The sequence below is a fragment of the Eutrigla gurnardus genome (genome assembly GCF_963514095.1).
Source record: "Eutrigla gurnardus genome assembly, chromosome: 18".
Lineage (NCBI taxonomy): Eukaryota > Metazoa > Chordata > Actinopteri > Perciformes > Triglidae > Eutrigla > Eutrigla gurnardus.
Genome location: NC_139929.1, coordinates 18,381,654 through 18,398,530, shown reverse-complemented (window position 1 = coordinate 18,398,530; position 16,877 = coordinate 18,381,654). Strand labels below are relative to the sequence as shown.

The window sequence follows — 16,877 nt, the reverse complement described above, 5'->3', positions numbered from 1 at the left end:
ACCTGGGAAATTATGTGCTAATTGTGTTCAACCTGTGACTTGAGTTGATGCTATTGAATGCCTGTGCTTTCTGAATGAGCACATACATCGTGCAACCAATGATAATTCAAGGGATTTGTGTGTCGGGTTTTGCAAGTTTAACAAATCTGAATCATGTGTGTAAACAAGGAATAGTATTTAGAGATTGTGTCCGTCTTTCCAGCCCTGATTACAGGGAAAGAACAATCTAAAGTATTGTCCTGTTTCATATCAGGGAGAGAAAGTTTTCATCATATTTAGCTTGTCCCAAATTCCTCAAAACGCTAAACACAAACTGAAAAGAGTTAAATACTTTGTCAAAACTCCACAAATCTTTTGCAAAATGAGCTTCAAGTTTTTAGATTTGTGTACGTAGTTACATTTTTTGTCAGTATAAAACTATAAAAGTCCAAATTAATTCTTCAAATCTCTAATAATTTGGTCCCGTCTCAATTCAACTTAAAGTGCACTTTAGCAGTACTAGAGGGAAAATACCAGTGGCTACTCTATGCTCTTTTAATTTCAAACCTATTATCACTTAGAAATATGGAAGTAAACCTGTGCCATCAGAGTTTGAATCTGAATTTCTAAGATTGAATTTTTTTAGTATCAAAATCAGACTTTGAATTTTAAAAACCATCGAATTTCTAGAAAATTCAACGTCAAAAAATTCAACATAAAAAAATTCAACATAAAAAAATTCAGTACCAACATCCGGGTCACCAGGGAGAAGCAATCGATCCCTGTCTCAATTCAGCCAATGTCCAGCCAATCATGTTACGCTCATTTGGTCATGTGACACCCACCCAAGTAGGACAGACCCGTCCGCCATGGCCAACGCAGGTGATGGTGCTTCGGTGAGTCCGTTTACTTTATTTGCCATTTGTGTTCGTAAAATTGAGTAATAGATATTACATGTTGCACATTAACCGGATTTATTGAACAATATCTACAATGAACTTTTAATGAGGTGGCGTTCGTGAAAACTTCGTTAGTAACTAGCTAACGGTAAGTAGGCTAACCGTGGTAGTGTTAACTGGTGACACAGTGTTTCCCACAGGATTTTAGGAGACGCGGAGAGGGGGTAATTTTAACACTACAATTAGCGCGATATATAGCGCATTTACCGTTTATTAGCGGCCTGTCCATGCGCCCGTGTCTGTGCGTGTGTGTACGTGCGGTGCGACCGCACGCGAGAGAGACGGCAGGTGGAGGGGCTGACTGGCAGACATGATATATGGTGAAACGCTAGTTATTAATTTTTTTCTGTCGTGAAACAGTGGGTGACAGCATCGTGGTTGCTCTTAGTTAGTGATGGCAGCTGTTGACAAACGGCTACAAGCAACAAAACAGTCTATACCCACCAGTCCTCCCATTAGCTGGCCTACTGTCCTTGCTTTACCTGTATTTGACCCATCCTGCTCACCAGAAGCTGCATTCATCAGCTCCTCTTTGACTCAATCCCCGGCCCGAACCGTGGGTGTTGATACTCGGACCCGACGTCTTGGTTTCGGTCGGGCAAGCTCGGCTGGTTGAGACCTCGATGCTGTGACGTGGGCCGCTCCGGTAGCTCAGTGGTAGAGCCGGTATCACCAGGGCTTCATGCAGTGGCCCAGATTCGAGTTCGTTCTCACTTAACAGGACAACATTTTTAGGCTATAGGTTGATTTTCTACTGCATTATTATTTCATTCCAGAGGTTTTTGTTTTTATTTTATGTCCTGTTGAAAGTTGAAAATACATTATTTTAGGCATAATCAAGCATCTTGAAAAAGCCTATCTGAATTTATGTCTTTACCTATTGAGAGATATTATTTTATTGTGTAATTTGTATAAATCGTTGTGTAATCAATAAAGAGGAGGCATACCTTAAGTGTCATCTTTTTTGGAAATGAAAATATGGTCACCTTAATTAAAGTCCATTAACATTTAGCTGTTTAAAACGTAATCTTTGTGCTGCTGGTTTGTTATACCCTTCTTACTATTTCTTTGTTGTTTGTGATGTCAGGGCAGTCATGGTGATAATATTTTGCAATCAGCCCGTCGCTTATTGCAATTACTCAATTCATCTGGTCAACAAGGTGCAGCCAGTGGTGGCGTCACAAATCAACAAGGTTTAGTATTTCACTTTAATTCATGTAATAATATTACTATACATCATAGATGTATTGATGATTAATAAATGTTTTTGGATACAATCCTGCAGAGAACAGAGACAGACAGAATCACTTCAAATGGAAATGACCACGTAAAAAGAAGTTTATTTTAAATTAAGCCCTATGTTTACACATTTTGACACTCTGTTGATTTGTACAGGCAAAATCAAAGTAATGATAGCATTATGTTGAATGCTCTGTTTCCTTCCAGTATTGCAGATCTTTAAGTCTAAGTTAGTAAACACTGGAAGAAAGCATGATGTTTTGTGTCTATTCTGAAAATGTGTATGGTCCATTTCCCTTCAGGCTAATGTTAAATTTGTTTATTAAATGAAAAACAATCTCAATGATTTGACAATAATAAAAGTGCTTTTCTAATGTAATTACAAAAACAGATGAGGTTGTTAATGTTTTTTTTTTATTATCTATAGGTCATTTCCAGGTATTTTCAGCAGGGGCAGAGGGAAGAGGCGCTTTCCCACAGCAAGTCCTGTTCCCGCCAAGAAGCCTAGACCATTGGATGTGGCTTTCTATTTGTTGCCAAAGCAATGTGAAAAAACCCCCAAAGAGCAGGAGCAATTAGTCCATATGCGTGCAGGACTGGGCCGTAGGACTGCTCATCTAGATGAAAGCACAACACATGAAGAGGTGATAACATGCAATTAGTTATTTGGGCCAGTTGTATTGTATATTGTATTCAGGCTATGAAGTTACAATGATTTGCTAGTTTGCAACACTGTGTCATTTATGCTATTTCTGATTTGAATCATTAATAGTTTTTGATGCTCTATTTGGAGAAGATTACAGTTGTTTCCATTTTTTCGTCACAGTTATGTTATGCCCTCAAAGTTTTATTCCCAAAATTGGGAACAATTACCGGTGGATGGCTACTATACAAATCTTCAGGTGGGCCAACATAAGTCTGTGTGTTAGTGTTTGCTCTGTCATTAAAAAAAAGTACATATGCAGCAGATAACTTCACATTATGCAGTGCACAACACTGTTACTTTGTGGTACTTAAATAAGACTTTTAAATATTTTACATATTTGTTTTATTTTATAAGGGCATGTCTACCTGCAAATCAGCCACTGCAAAGTAGAAATTGTATTTGTAAAGTAAAATAACAAACAAACATGACTTATTTTGCTTTAGGTGACTTCTTTAGCTTGGTCTGTTGTCAGACAAGAAGTCTAGTTGCTTTGACTTTACTTCTAGATAGAATCTCTCTCATAAACTGTTGACGGTTCTCATTTTCCTCTCCTCTTTTCTATAGGTGGATGGGGTAGCCGACAGCTGTCTCTTGTGGCTCCCGATGATGCCGGCTATACAGGCATGATGTTGAAGTCTGTAACTCGTGGGGCTAAAAATCTATTCCTTGCCCCAATTCAAGAGGAACTGAGTACAAATCCCCTACCATTGACTGATGAAGCATTCAGTAACATGCCAAAAGCTGCATGTCAGAAGTGTGAAGTTGCAGTTCCCCTTCCGCTCCTGACGGAAAACATCAAATCTTGTAATGTCATAGATGTTGACAGTGACGACAACCTGGCTAATGTGGATATCAGTGAGCCTGAAGAGAGAGACTGTTGATATGGAAATTTTGTACTTCTTGATGAGAGGCATCTGAACTGAAGACTTACACATGAGAAGGTTTGGTGAATGTAAATGTGTCCTGTGACCTGTGACGTGTGGCCTGTGGCCATTTGTGTGTGTTTTGCAACCCATGGGTGTTTTGCGACATGGGTGTGGTTTATGACCCAGGTGGGGTTTGCGACCCATGCAAGGTTTAGATAAACATCGGAGTTTACGACTTCCATCCCTGTGAACTGAGTGAAAACACACCCACAAGAAGATGGATAAATATCATGTTTGTCTCACAATACGTTGAGTCTACACTTTGCAACAGACCAGCATGTTGTTCTGTGAATTCTCCTCTTGATCAAGATTAAATCCCTGTTTGGACCTTGAGCTGACTCCGATCTCCTTCCTCCAGTTCTATACCAACGGGTAATTATTTTAACACTTTGGCGCCCAACGTGGGGCCACAATATCTTTCCCTCTCTTCGTACCAGAGGACCTGAAGACCTTAAGGCAGAGGAAATAGAAATCCTCTGAAAGACCTCCACCGCGGGGCTCATATAGCCTCGTTTGGGACAGGAGGCCAGGTCCTCTGAAGAGGGGGCGGTGACGGGGCCAACCACAGAGGGGAGACGGACCAGCCAGGCAAACAGAGTCAGGGACTCATCGAAAGGGTAAGAAATTTCTAATAAGTAAAGCAAGTCGGGAACTTGGGGGATCGATCTCTTAGAATAGGTCAAAGGACCTAATAGGAAAAAGGAAATAAATAGAATCAAGCCCAGGCTTGGGGGAGCAGGACTCTCTTAGATTTAGGGCAGGACCCTAAATCCAGGTAAACTGTCTTTGGAAGGACAAGGATTAAACTAATCCCGAAGGCCTGCGAAAACAAAAAGACGTCAGGAAGGGTTAGAGACCCATAGGTAAGAGTACTCAAAAGAAAAGAAATGAAAAGACCGGTAAAATAGAAAAAACGTTTAAATAAAAATACGTATTGAAAATAATTAAATAGATAAATAAATAAATAAACAAATAACTAACAAATTCAAGCTGGGAAATTGTAAAAGTTGTTTTAAATTGTTGTTGTTGTTTTTTTAAATATTGTTGTGAACCTGACGAGGTTCAATATAAATGAGATGCAAAATGAATGAGCCAGAAAGCTCTAGATAATGTAAAATATATAAGAAGTGGGAAAAAGGTTTAAAGGAAAGTTGCAGGTGGAAGAATGCAGAGAATTGGTAGAAAAAAATAGAGGAAAGGTTAAAGGGAAGTGAGAAAAGGCAGAACAAAGAGGGATACCCACAGGCGAAAGCATGGTTAGAAGAGGCAGAAGCAGAAAGAAAAGAAAGTGAGACAATGTAAAGAAGAAATTGAGAAAAGAGAGGTTGAAGAAAGGAAAAGATAGGAAGAAAAGGAGAAAAAGGAAAAGAAAAAGATTCAGTATGTAATAAACTTTATCCTGTTTTGTACTCCAACCGAGATAAACAGGATGACAAGTATGTGCCTCTGGGTCTCCACCCTCCCCCGTACAACATCCCTCAGCCACCACCGCCTCTTGTCCAGGCCTCAGCTCCACTCCTTCGCCCTCCCTCTCTCTTCGCATCTACTCTCTCCACTCCTGCACCGATAGCAACAGCCGTAGGAAGCACCTAATTGGTGTTGGAACTGCTGGATACAAGCTACGACTGACCATGAAAAGCCAAGAAAGGCGGAACAAAAAAGGCAAGTGAAATATTTGTCATGGATGATGATGATGATGATGATAATGATGAAAATTATGCTAATTCATTCACTGATGTGTATTTCCGAGGCAATGTCAATCGTGGAGGCTGGAGAGGGAGAGGAAGAGGAGAAGGACGGGGAGGACGGAGATTTGGAGATGAGAGCTGCTACAGTTGTGGTAAATTTGGACATTGGGCTCAAGAACGCAGAGCTCCAAAGGGCAGAGGTCAAGGAGGCTGGCGGGGGAGAGGAGGAGCAGGGAGACCCAGACGAGTTGATGATTCATCGGCGTGACTTCAATAAATCAGGTCATGCACAGTCACACACACCAAGACACAGAAGATGAGGAAGAAGAAGTATGTTCACTAGAAAGTTCTGAAATATTTTTAAGCATGAATCAAAAACCGATTACCGATCACCAGATTATTGGTTAACAATTATAAAACTTTAAAATGTTTTCTATGCGATACGGGAGCATGCAGAACAATTAGAATAATCAGAAAAGATGAAGGCGGTGGTAGACTGCCTACAAACAACTATCTTTTCTATGGCCATGTCCGCAAACTTAGCAAAATTTGAACCCCCGTGTAAAAGCCAGATACTATTATATGTGGATGACATCTTAATAGCGTCTAAAACTGAAATAGATTGTAAAACAGATACCTTAGCTATATTAAAGTTCTTAGCTGAACAAGGACATAAGGTCAGCAAAAATAAATAACAATTGTGGCAAACGGTTGTAAAATATTTAGGTTTTAATATTTCACAGTCAGGTAAACATCTAGACGAAAAAAGGAAAACAGCTATTTTACAAGCACCAAAACCTACAACCAAAAGACAAATGATGTCTTTCTTAGGTATGACTAATTTTTGCAGACAATGGATTGCTAATTATGCTGAAATAGCACAACCGCTCCAAAATACTATATATGACCAACCTATGGCAGCTCAAGACAAAATAACATGGACTCAAGAAACTAATGATGCTTTTGTTAGACTCAAACAAGTTCTAGTGAGCTCAGCAGTATTAGCTTTCCCTGATTACTCAAAGCCGTTTGTTCAGACTTGCGATGCAAGATCTGGTTTTATGACTAGTGTTCTAACACAACCATTTGGAGGAAAACAGAGACCTATTGCATATTATTCATCAAAACTTGATAACATCACAAAGGCTATGCCACCTTGTTTGCAGGCAGTACAGGCAGCTGCACTCAGTGTGCAGAGTTCTGCTTCTATAGTGTTATTTCACCCACTGACACTTATGGTGTCACATGCGGTCTCAGCACTTCTAATGCAGAACAAAATAGCCTTTATGTCACCAGCGCGACATCTTAGTTGTATGACTATCTTACTGTCACAGCCACATCTCACTATAGAGAGATGCACTACATTAAACCCATCAACCCTGCTACCAAATGAAACAGATGGAATAGCACATGATTGTGTAGGAGAAACTAGTGCTAGAGTTTTACCAAGACCAGATCTCACCGATGTACCACTTGATGCTGCTGATATTGTGATATTTGTAGATGGCTCATGTAAAAAGAATCCTGACGGGACAAATGTAAGTGGATATGCTGTAGTAACATCTGACAAGGTTTTGAAGTCAGGCTCCTTACCGTCGCATTTCTCTGCACAGGCAGCAGAACTTGTTGCACTTACAGAGGCGTGCAAAATAGGGAGAAATAAAGATATAACTGTATATACAGATAGCCAGTATGCATTCTCGACACTTCACGTGTTTGCACAACAGTGGAAAAATAGAGGCATGGTAACATCTACAGGGAAACCTATTACACATAAAGATCTCATTTTGCAGCTACTGGATGCCATTCAACTGCCAAGAAAAGTTGCAATGTGCAAGTGTGCTGCACATACTACAGGTAAAGATTTTATTTCAATGGGGAATAAAAAAGCGGACGAGGAAGCAAAACGAGCGGCTGCTACTCAGAAAAATGTAGATGACATTTATACTACTGAGACTACGCTTACACATATAGATCATGACATTTTGAGAGACATGCAAAATAGTTCACCTGAGACTGAGAAAAACATGTGGCGAAATTAAGGAGCCACACAGACAGAAACGGGGATTTGGGAGAGCCTCGACGGAAAGCCTATACTACCAAAAAATGTATTTAGATTTGCTGCGATATTGAGTCATGGGATTACCCATGTCTCAACAGGAGGGATGGTATCCACAATAGAGAACATTTTTACTACATATGGATTTCACAATTACACAAAAAAATTTTTGTGCCTCATGATTGATTTGCTCTAAACATAATGCTCAAGGTAGACTACGTCCTAAACCAGGTAAATTCCCAGAAGCGACATACCCATTCCAATGTATCTGTATGGATTTTATTGAATTAAACAAAGCTGAAGGAAAGAAATACTGTTTAGTAATAGTGGATATGTTCTCCAAATGGGTAGAAATTACACCAACAGTGAACAATGATGCAATAACTGTGGCCAAAATTCTAGCTACAGTCATAGCTCCAAGGTATGGTTTTCCAGAAAAGATTTATTGTGATAACGGTCCTCATTTTAGGAATCAAGTAATACAAAGGCTATCGGAAATATTTTCAATCCAACTCAGGTTCCATTGTAGTTATCATCCACAGTCAGCAGGACTGGTGGAAAGAAACAATGGAACTATTAAAGCAAAACTGAGGAAGGCTATGGAAGAAACAGGGAAGAGTTGGGTAACATGTCTACCAGCTGTAGCATTAAGCTTACACATTCAACCTAACAGTACAGGATTATCACCATTTGAAATATTATATGGAAGGCCATTTAGGGTACCGCTAATAGATACAAAGGGAGATGATACAAGATTGACTGAAACAATCGTTGACTACATGTCAAAAATGATGAAGAACAAAAGTGTTATGTCTACAGTATCTCCTCCTACAGATCCAGCACCAACAGGAGGGCCAATAAACCCAGGAGATTGGGTGTTTATCAAAGTCCTGAGGCGAAAGAATTGGTCAGCTCCCCGCTGGGAAGGACCCTATCAAGTGTTACTGTCTACACCCACAGCAGTCCGCATAGCTGAAAGACAGACTTGGATCCATCTCACACACTGCAAAAGAGCACAAATACCACTGTCAGATAAGTAGAAACATTCACCATGCCGGATTTAAAGCTACCGGTATGCTTGATAACTGTTTTATGTGTGACCACAATTGCATTCCTTATTTCAAATATAGTGACACAAGGCCAGGTATACGATAAAATGAGGGAAAGAGCTATAGGAATACAATCCAGGTGGGACACTAGTAGAGGTGTAGTGATAATAAAATGTACTGAAGGGATGAATTGCATTGCTCAGATTGATGCATGTCAGGTTTTCCCCTGTTCAGGACAACACTTTCACTGGCCGGAGACAGAAAATTATATCTGTGTCACCACGGAGGTATGCAGCGCATATAGAAAAGCGTGGGGTAGAACTGTTCATATAGGTGGGTGTGCGTGTGAGAAGTGGAGTTGGGTAATTGCTAATACAGGACCACGGGATTGGGGATACAACCCAAATTCTAACTTGAAAAACCGACTGAAAATTATCAAGATATTTGCAAAACAAAATATTTGCAAAACAAACAATTGCATGCCTGTAATAATAACACTTAAGACTCCTAAACGCACTGATAACGGAACATATGTGTTGGGAGCATGGGGGAGTGGAATAAACAAGGTTGGGATATTCCATATAATAGTGTCCCCAAGCCCGAGAAAGCAGACAACATCTGTAACAGCCACACCAACCAAACCGACTTCGATGAAAAATAATCCTGTAAAATATATAGACATAAGAAATATGAAGGAAACGTATGCCCTAGAAACAGGATTCACAGACTCAAATGTATGGCTACAATGGATCGTTCACACAGCCCGAAACAGCAAGTTATCCTCTTCCAATTGTCTAGCATGTGCAGCAGCCAGGCCGGGGTTAGGCACAGTGCCTTTTCCCCTTAATCCAGATAATGATCCAAAAGGTTTTCGTTGCATGCTAGAATTATACAAATCAGAGAATGCTACAAACTGCACCACTTTGAAACTTCTGTTCCCCCCAGTGTCATCACAGATTAAACCACCTTGGTTTACGCCATACACCGGGAATTATACCTGCTTGACACGAAGCAGAGGTACTGTGTCAGTAGGAGTATTGACAACCTGTAAAACCATCATTGATGTAATTAAGGGCGAGAGCAATGTCACTGATGACATAGTGAATGATCAAACCATGGCCAGAGCTGATGTATGGTGGTTCTGTGGAGGTAAGATACTCAGAGCAAAATTACCAACTGATTGGAAGGGAACTTGTGCTATGGTACAATTATTAATGCCGACATATATTTTACCATATGACACGACATTAGAAAAAGTGACGACACATAATTTACGAACAAAAAGAAATGCACCAGCAGGATCTTTTGACAGCAGAGTTTATATAGATGCAATTGGTGTTCCTCGAGGTGTTCCTGATGAGTTTAAAGCCAGAAATCAGGTTGCTGCAGGATTTGAATCACTCCTGGCTTGGTGGGTAACCGTTAATAAGAATGTGGATTGGATAAATTACGTCTATTATAACCAACAAAGATTTTTAAATTACACTAAGGAAGCAATTGGGGGCATACATCAACAGTTAGATAAGACTAGTTTAATGGCATGGCAGAATAGGTTGGCGTTAGATATGTTGTTGGCTGAAAAAGGAGGAGTATGTAAAATGTTTGGAGATATGTGTTGTACGTTTATTCCTAACAATACAGCACCTGATGGCAGCATCACTAAGGCGTTGAATGGATTGACCTCCCTATCTGCAGAGTTAGCTGAAAACTCTGGTTTTGAAGATCCTCTGACAGGATGGCTCCAGGACATTTTTGGAAAATGGGCAGGTTCTATAAAAACTATGATGTTATCTGTAACCGTAATGATTACCATTCTAATCGTTTGTGGATGTTGTTGTATCCCCTGTTTGAGAGGACTGTTACAGAGACTCATTGACACCGCTGTGACTAAAACAACTATGCTGTACGAAAGGATCCCCACCACCGATGATCACCGAGGGGACTATGAGAATGCAGCACAAGAAAATGTTACTTCTGATCTGACAGATGATGATTTATATGGTAACCTCTTTGATGAGGATAAGGACACTACGGACTAAGAGATAATTGCTGTTATATGTTTATTCTACTGATTATGATGAGACTACAGAAAATCTAACGGAAGTTGTAGTTTTCTGAATTGGCCGACTAGAGCCACTTAGGAGAAAAATATTCACAGCATTTGTACATATTGAAGGTGACCCCATTGTTTTTGTTCTTTTTACGTGCAAGGGATAGTTTAACTAGGTAGGGATAGGTCCGTAGCCAAGCCCGATAGGTTGACTAGCTTGGCGAGGACATTTATGTTTTGTTTTTGGGGGCAACAATGTAATCAAAATGCTTTTGAATTTATGCTTATTTTTATATAATTTCTGTGCCTTGTTAAATGGAGTACCTGCGGGTGGTTGCCGGGGCAGCGGGACCGTGAGAGAGTTTCCCTTTCTAGAAGGATAATGGATAATAAGAATGTTTTGAACTGCCTGATAGGGTTTTTGCTCTCACACTTCACAAAATGTATGTTATGATTATGCTTAGAATCAGCATAAACAGGAGGGATATGATATGGAAATTTTGTACTTCTTGATGAGAGGCATCTGAACTGAAGACTTACACATGAGAAGGTTTGGTGAATGTAAATGTGTCCTGTGACCTGTGACGTGTGGCCTGTGGCCATTTGTGTGTGTTTTGCAACCCATGGGTGTTTTGCGACATGGGTGTGGTTTATGACCCAGGTGGGGTTTGCGACCCATGCAAGGTTTAGATAAACATCGGAGTTTACGACTTCCATCCCTGTGAACTGAGTGAAAACACACCCACAAGAAGATGGATAAATATCATGTTTGTCTCACAATACGTTGAGTCTACACTTTGCAACAGACCAGCATGTTGTTCTGTGAATTCTCCTCTTGATCAAGATTAAATCCCTGTTTGGACCTTGAGCTGACTCCGATCTCCTTCCTCCAGTTCTATACCAACGGGTAATTATTTTAACAACTGTAAGAACTATAGTATAATATAATATAATCTGCTTTTGCAAGTATATTGTGTAGTATTTAATAACAGTTTTTTGAAAATAACACTATTTTTACTGGTAACCCCTCAACAGCAGACATGCAGGAATGTCCTGTCTGCAAAAACATGTTTCCTGCTGACTCCATCGAGGTACATGCTTCCTCGTGTGTGGAAAGGTATCCATTAACTTTGTATTATTATTTTTTTTCTCTAATCAGCAATGGTCTTTGTTTTACATACTGTGCAGTTGTAACACAAATACTTTTATGAGAGTAGGGCAGGAAATGAGGTGATGCATGAAAGCATTGTAATTGAGGAAGAACCAGCAGCAATGACTGGGCCATCCACAAGTTCTGCAGCTGTTCAAGATGGTAGGTGCTGTTCAGGCTTAGCAGTGGCATAGGGAAGGATACACAGTTAAAATGAACATGGTTGTTTTTTGCTATCTTTACAGCCATAGATAATTAAACAACCACATTTCTATTTTTTATTCATATTAGGCTGGTTAACTGTCAGTGACCCCACCAAGGCCATATCTCAGTGTGCTGACAGCTGTCGACGTATTCATGAAACAAAAAGTCCCTTACTTCTCAGCATGGACATCAGAAAAAGCCCTGCTGAGCAGGACATGGCACTTATCTCCTTCTATAAATGACCTAATGTGGAATGGGGACGACCTCTGAATTGCAGACTTGACGGTAGCTCCGATTACAAGTTACAGTTGTCCAAAACTAACTTAAGTATTTACTCTGTCTTTATTCTGTCAAACTTCACATTGTGTTACAGGAGATACTGCTATTGGACATGGTGTAACTCGTTTTTTTTTCTCCACATGCATGGAGAAGCTGAGGTCAGGATTTTGCATCAACTTTGGTATGTATGTAATAGAATCCTTCCAAATGCAAGCTGTATTACCGTTTTTTTTTTATTATTCTGTCCATAAAGGTTATAATGCCTGTATTGATGATATCTCTGACTCTGGAATATTATTATATATTATTATATTATAATTATATTATTATATATTATAATATATGAGGCCTATTTCTTTGTTGTTCTTAATTCAAATTTTTGATATCTTGACAGCAAATTCAAGTCTTACTGGCCTTTTTGACGGAGAGCCGGGCCATTTAGTTCCCTCAGCCTCTCACTTTCTCGTGGAAAGTGACATGTTCATGGTGGCGGGTCGAATGATAGGCCACTCCTTTCTGCATGGAGGACCATGCTTACACGGACTCAGCCCTGCTGTTATTGTCTTGCTTGGTGGAAGTCCTGACACTGCAACAGTGACACTGGAGGACTGTCCAGATCTGGACATTAGAGAAACCATCAGGCTTGTATGTTTCTTTCAGTAATATTTTTTCCCTGTTAAAAGGGTTTTCTATAGAGTTTTTCCTCAGTCGATGTGAGGGTCTAAGGGCAGAGGATGTTGTTATAATGCTATGTAAAGCCCTTTGAGACAAATAAAATTGCCTTGCCTAATATGTAATGTACAATGGGCCGCCCTTTTATTGGGTATCCATTGTCCTTTATGAATAACATTTATATGACTTATTGTCTTGAAGCTTGAAGGTGGATCCATACTGTCCAATAAGGATAAACAAAGTGTCCAGGACTTGGCCTATGCATGGGACCTCCCTTCCCTAACTGACAACAACAGGAGGTGGCTGTTTGAAAAGCTATTGATACATGCAGTGAGTAAAAGTTTGAGAAATGTCTGTCTAAAAACACAAGTCACAATAAATGTTTTATCCTGTTGGTGATGTTTTGGTTATAAATGCACATTGCTATGGTTCTAAAAAAAATTGCTTTTTCCTAAAGACACGGCAGGGAATGTCAGCGCTGAGGTTAATTTGAATTACTCTGGTCTTGTAGCAAATATTATGGTTCATACCTGGTTGGGATCTATGACTGTCTGCAATAGAATAAACAATTATCAAAGTCTTTCTCATGCTTTTTTTTCAATGCAGGTCCTTCTTCAACGTATCACATGGCCTCGTGAGGGTGGCAGCGATGATGACGATTGTTCAGTTGAAACAAAATGCCGCATGTCAGGGTATCTACGACAGTTCATAGGTGAAGGTAGGTTTACTTGTCTCAAGGGCTTGACTAATCTTCTATTCAGTGTGAACTGTTAGTGCCATAGTTGGCTATTTATCCTGATGACTAATCACCATCCATTTGAATCTACTCCATAGCAACACCAACTGAACTGACCAACCTGGTCAAATTCTGGACCGGATGGGAGGTTCTACCACCAAGTCTCTCTGTCGAAGTCGTCGATGGCAGATACCTCACAGCCTCCACCTGCTTTGAGACCTTGCGCATCCCAGGGCATTTTAAGGACCACACATCTTTTAAACGTGACATCCTGGCATGCATTAGCACTTGCCACACAGGATTTGGTCTTGTCTGAGTGGCATCTGGACCTGTATATACACTTGTCAGTTAAGATTGTTTAGGTAAAATGTTGATGTTTTTATGCTTGCTAGCTGTCAACTGTTCATCTGACAGTATGGAGTTGTTGTATTTGTAGAACTGTAACTTGAACTGTAACCTGCAAATTTCAGACCATGTGGGAGATTCCTTGCCATCCTTACTCTGGTTATTAAAATATTCAATTTGTCAAGGTGGACTTAGACTGATTTTATTTTCACAATTTTGTGCATTGTTCGATTAAATTGTTATTACATTACATCTCAACCTTAGTTTTCATTAAAAAAAAAATGCGGTATGTTAAGTTACATGCATTTTATGATTGGCTTAATGTATTCTTTTTTTATTTTTTTTATTTTTTTTATTTAAATTTTTATAGCATTTCACATTAAAGGAAAACACATACATTGTGACACAACATAAACATAAACAAAAACAAAAAAACGCAGTAATGATGGTGTGTGAATGTGAATGTGTGTGTATGTATGTGCGTGCGTGTATCTGCGTACATGTGGTGTGTGTGAATGCATCATGTACACAACATCTGTCCTACACCAGACTATCAAAGTACTTTGTCACCTTGTCAATGTATCCCAAATATTCTCTATTCCACCTCTCCAAGTTGCCATTAGCCACAAGTGTAAGCCTCTCCATTTCAAATACTTGTTGTATTGTTTCATACCACAGGTGTAATTCTGGTGTTTTGGTTTGTTTCCATATCCTGAGGGGTATTCCATCAAACTCGCTAAGTGCAAAGCCGGGCTAATTTCGATAAGCCTCGCTACCTTTAGCGAGAGTTGCGTTCCATCAACGTGACTTGAGGCACTCTCCGCTAAGTAACCATGGGAATTTATCCGACCAAACTAGCCTGCCCTGGGGCAGGCTAACCATCAGGCTTACTTTAGCGGGGGTTTCAGAGAAGTCTGTCTGTCGGAAACAACTGTACCAGCAGAAGGTTCCGCCAAGCCTAGTCCTCGTGATTTTGTCACGTGAAAGACCAAAAATGACCAAAATTACATATATCAAGTACAAACAGACTATATTTTCATCAAGCGTCTAAGAATACACGCTTGCAATTAAAAAAATATGAATAAATCGTTTATTTTGTTTAAGACCAACTGGCCATATCATTATCTAAAGCCCCCAGTTGGGTGAGTGGTGATGCTCCTGCCCCCGGATGTGGGCATCGCAGGTTCACATCCCGGCGAAGACATCTCGTGTGTTTTTTTGTTTTTTTTGCCTGTATAATTGTCTTTAGATCAGAGAATTAGACCAATATTTTACCTTAACTATGATAAATATGTCATACAATTTCCCCAGAACCCAAATATAACTTGCAAAAACATGATAGGCATAAAGATGTTATTATTAATAGCATGATATAGATCCCAATGACAAAGGCATTGCTGCATGCAATTTTCAGCCACATAAATTCCTTTCAGGTGAGTTCATTAATAGGTTCATTGAATGTGTTTATTGAATTGTTGAGATAAATGAGTTGGTCAATGTAGATGCATTTACTAGGCCTATCTAAAAAAAAAGAGAGAGAGAGAGTTCCGGACAAAGAAAGAAGTTTCTCAAACTTCCACAGTCGGGAATTGAACCGTGGCCGGCGGCATGTAAAGCCGGCACGTTACCTCTACGCTATCGTCGCTTTCGACAAATTGTAGTCATAGTTATATTAGAACATGTTACTCTTAACGGTACTTCCGTATTTAATAGTTCGGCAATTCTTGCCCAGCAGCCTCGCGATTTTTATTTATCACTACAGTATTCCCTTTATTGGTTATGATGGGTTTGTACTCCTCATACATTTCCATCAATATTTTTTGCGCTGGTCTTTTCTGGCATTTTCTCGATGATTCGACATTCACGGTTCTGGTCTGGCTTCATATCCCGTGAACGGCGTAACACAAGACAACTTTAACCTGGCTTGAATTAGCCTCAACAAGGCGCGGCTGAAATGCGTTAATGGAACGGGTTTAGCCGCAAGTGGAAGTTGGCGTTAGTTCTAACCAGGCTTAACCAGGTAAGCGCCGCTTTAATTAGCGAGTTTGGTGGAATACCCCTCTGGTCAGCTGCTTCAGTGCGGTTAGGCGCAAAATATTAAAGATCTTTCGCTCCTTTAATTTTGTCTTATGGTGCATGTTGATACCCAGCCAATTGTCTAATGTCAGGGATTCCTTAATGTCAAGAATGTCTTTAATAGCTTTCTCTACCTCTTCCCAGTAAGACTTTATTACCGGACATGTAAAAAAAATATGCATATGATTTGCTTTACTTTCCCCACATCCTCTCCAACAACCAGATCCTGTTACAGAAGAGATCCTTCCAGTGATATGTGGAGTAATGAAAAATCTCAGATTTATTTTCCATGCAAACTCTCTCCAATGTTTTGACTGTGTGATTTCAAAGTTTTCCTTCAAAGATTCTCTCCAGGCTTCCTCTGTGATATTTATGGATAACTCTTTTTCCCATTTTTCTTTTACTTTACTTTCCACAATTGTTAATTTTTGCAATATTTTGTATATGCATGAAAGTTTCATCCTACCTTTATTTTGGTTTTCTACCAAATATTGCAATAACTTATTTCCCTTTTTTTCTTCTTCTGAATTTTTCTTAATGTAACTCCTTACCTGTAAATATTTAAAAAAAATGTTTTTGCTCCAGACCATACATAGAAGCCATGGCTTCATATGTGTTTATTATATTTTCAGTGAGAAATTGTGAAAATGAAAATAATCCTTTACCAGCCCAAGATTGTAAAATCGTATCACTTCGATTTGGTATAAAGTCCGGGTCATGCCTCATTTCTCTGAGTTGTACATTCTCACTCTGTATTTTA

The 16,877-nt window shown here is 39.6% G+C and overlaps 2 long non-coding RNA genes across 2 annotated transcripts; both read left to right on the top strand.

Annotated features, from left to right (window-relative positions):
* Positions 1 to 2,665: 2,665 nt before the first annotated feature.
* LOC311028948 lies at positions 2,666 to 3,550 on the top strand. The gene is made up of 3 exons (XR_014598814.1): positions 2,666 to 2,821; positions 3,004 to 3,079; positions 3,448 to 3,550. It is a non-coding gene; the product is annotated as an uncharacterized lncRNA (long non-coding RNA).
* An 8,140-nt stretch (positions 3,551 to 11,690) lies between these two features.
* Positions 11,691 to 12,832, top strand: LOC311028776. Its single transcript, XR_014598790.1, has 4 exons — positions 11,691 to 11,772; positions 12,097 to 12,294; positions 12,383 to 12,469; positions 12,683 to 12,832. It is a non-coding gene; the product is annotated as an uncharacterized lncRNA (long non-coding RNA).
* Positions 12,833 to 16,877: the final 4,045 nt, after the last annotated feature.